The sequence below is a fragment of the Heterocephalus glaber genome, unplaced genomic scaffold, assembly GCF_053883595.1.
Source record: "Heterocephalus glaber isolate CG9 unplaced genomic scaffold, H.glaber_assembly_v1.0 deba00001454, whole genome shotgun sequence".
Taxonomy (NCBI): domain Eukaryota; kingdom Metazoa; phylum Chordata; class Mammalia; order Rodentia; family Bathyergidae; genus Heterocephalus; species Heterocephalus glaber.
The window spans coordinates 5,524,420-5,527,326 of record NW_028258303.1 but is presented as its reverse complement, the minus strand read 5'-3'; the positions used below and the strand labels follow the sequence as shown (position 1 = coordinate 5,527,326).

General features: G+C 43.6%; 1 pseudogene; it reads left to right on the top strand.

Moving 5' to 3' along the window:
* The first annotated feature begins 639 nt into the window (after window positions 1-639).
* On the top strand, window positions 640-2,614 carry LOC101704905 (BUD13 homolog pseudogene; annotated as a pseudogene).
* Window positions 2,615-2,907: the final 293 nt, after the last annotated feature.

The window sequence follows — 2,907 nt, the reverse complement described above, 5'->3', positions numbered from 1 at the left end:
AGAGCTTCTAATTATGTCTTTCACTCTGCTCACCATCTCTGTAGTTATCTGGGAGATTATTTCTGCTTTGAATTTTTCTAGAGCCTCATTCATCTGTTTTGTTTCTTCCTGTGCTATCATTTCAGGGTGTCAAGGTGGTTGATTATCAGACTTTTCCACCTCATTTCCTCCAGAATTTGCCTTTTGGGTGGAAGTCTGAGTTTGTGCCTTGCTTAAATGTCTTCTCATTTTTGTTTTTGGTATTGTCCTTAGTTTAAGTCTTAGGTTGAAATTTTGAAGTTGCTTTGTTGCTTGTAGTTAGAACACTTATGGAATGATTGCTTCTCAGAGGTGTCTTCCAGATATAGCTGGTCTTTAGATTTTGAGTCTCTAATGGCTCTGAGGCTATCTCATTTTCATTTTACCAGAAAGGACAACTGATTAGATCACAACACCTTGGCCCAAGTGATACAATCAGCAACACAGTAGCATCAAGTACCTCTTTGAAAATGACAATTTGTGGTAGTTATTAATCTATCACCTTTAACTGTGTGAATTAAATCAAAATCGAGGACCAACCCAACATACGTTTATAGTGAATAAACTCTTCAATATAGCAACTGTACCTTTTGGGTTGGGGAGTTAGAAGGAGTTGGGGAGGGAGGGATAGGTAGGGAGAAGGATAGGGGAAGGTTAGCGGTGAGGCCAGAGGACACAGGCAAGAGAAAGAAAAATAAAGAAGAAATATGAATTAGGGCCAGAACAGGAACACAAAGGGAGATGAAGAACAATGTAGGATGGCAAGGGAGTGAGTGAGAGAAACAGAGAAGAAAAGAGAAAAGAAAGAAAAAAAAGAAAAAGAAAAATTTGAAAAAAGTAGAAAAAAAAAAATTAAAAATAAGAGCAAGGTCCCCAATGTCGAGCCATCTTCCCGCCTTCACTGGTGTGGCAGCAGCTCCACTGCTCTCCAAGTACCTGAAGTGTTACCTAAATGGGACTGATGCTGGCATTGTTGGGGGACCTGTGTCTGGTTGCAAGCAGTGCAAAAAGAGGCCATACCCAGGAGGACCCAGCAACAAGGGAATGCGGATTGTTGATAATGATGTGAACTGGACAGCTATCTCTACCACTAAACTAGAAAAAGAAGAGGAAGATGATGGAAATCTGCCCATTGTGGCTGAGTTTGTGGGTGAGCAACCAGAAGAGGTAAAGCAGATGGATGCTTTTCATTCTAGCACCAAATGAAGGCTTCTGGGAGACCACAGTGAAGACCTGCCCTTATATAGTCCTTTCCATCAGGATACTCTGGATTCATCTCCTAGGAGGACCCATCATGATACCTGGGATCCATTGCCTCCCAGGAGAGCCCATCAAGACTCAGACAAATCTCTTCCCAGAAGGATCCACCATGACTTCTCAGATGCATCCCCCCTTAGGAAGCCTCATCATAATTCTTCAGACATATCTCCTAGAAGAGTCCCTCATGATTCCTCAGGTATTCATAACAATTCCTCTGACACATCTCAACCTAGGAAAACTCTTGACTCCTCAGACACATGGCATCCCAGGAGGGGCCATCATGACTCCTCCCATTTGTCCCCTGATGTTGCTCATTCACTACCCAGAATCAAAAGAAATAAAACCCCAGAAAGAGCCTCTATAGCAAGACTTCTTCACATTGGAAAGGTTCAGGACCTACTCATCCATCACTCCTGAAGAACATCAAAAATGAATATGATTCAGACCTCTCTCCTCCATGAAAAAAGCAAGGAAAATCTCATTTTGGAGATAAGAAGCAGCTTGATTCTAAAGGTGACTACTGGAAAGCTTCTGATTCAGATCTTTCACCTCCATGGCATAAATGGAGTCCAGGGCACCAGGATTCTGATTCAGATCTGTCACCTCCAAGGAATAGGCCAAGACACCAGAGCTCTGATTCTGACCTCTGTCCACCAAGGAGGAAACAGAGGACCAAATCTTCGGATTCTGATCTGTCTCCACCTCGAAGGAGTCAGCCTCCTGGAAAGAAGGCTGTGAACATGTATTCTGGGGCTAAAACTGGGTTGGTGTTAACTGACATACAGCAGGAACAGCAGGAGCTCAAAAAATGGGACCAGAAAACATGGGTTTGAAGCCGAATTCCAGTTTGCTGAAACTGTGTTTCATGACAAGTCTGGTCGAAAGAGGAATTTGAAACTGGAACATCTAGAGCAGAAGAGAAAATCAGAGAAGGACTCAGAACAAGAAGAGCTGTATGCCCACTGGGGCAATGGTTTGCCCAGAGCTGACAAGAGCAACAAAATGTGGAGGATGCAATGAAGGAGATGCAAAAACCTCTGGCCTGCTATATTGATGATGAAGATCTGAATCGGATGCTGAGAGAACAAGAAAGAGAGGGAGACCCCATGGCCAACTTCATCAAGAAAACTAAGGCCAAGGAGAACAAGAATAAGAAAGTGAGACCTCGATACAATGGACCAGTGCCACCACCAAACAGATTCATTATCTGGCCTGGATATCGCTGGGATGGAGTGGATAGATCCAATGGATTTGAACAGAAGAGTTTTGCCAGGCTTGCCAGCAAGAAGGCAGCAAGAAGGAACTTGCCTACAAGTGGAGTGTTGAGGACATGTAGCTTTTCTGAGGCTGTGCAAGTGGTTGTGGGTTGGGGTGGTGGCATGAGACAGCCAGGCATCCAGCTGTATCATTTGCCTGTGCTAATAATGATCAGGGCCCTCACAGACCAGCAACTTGTTGAATGGCAATTTTGACTATAGAGGAATACTTGAGACCTGATCTATGGACTGAGGCACCTGAATTTCTGAGGTATGCCAGCACTGTAGCTGGCTTCTGCAGGAAGTGGTGATTTCTGTATTCCAGGATTTGTTTGACTAAGGTTTTTCTTTTTCTGTTTTTAATAAATATACA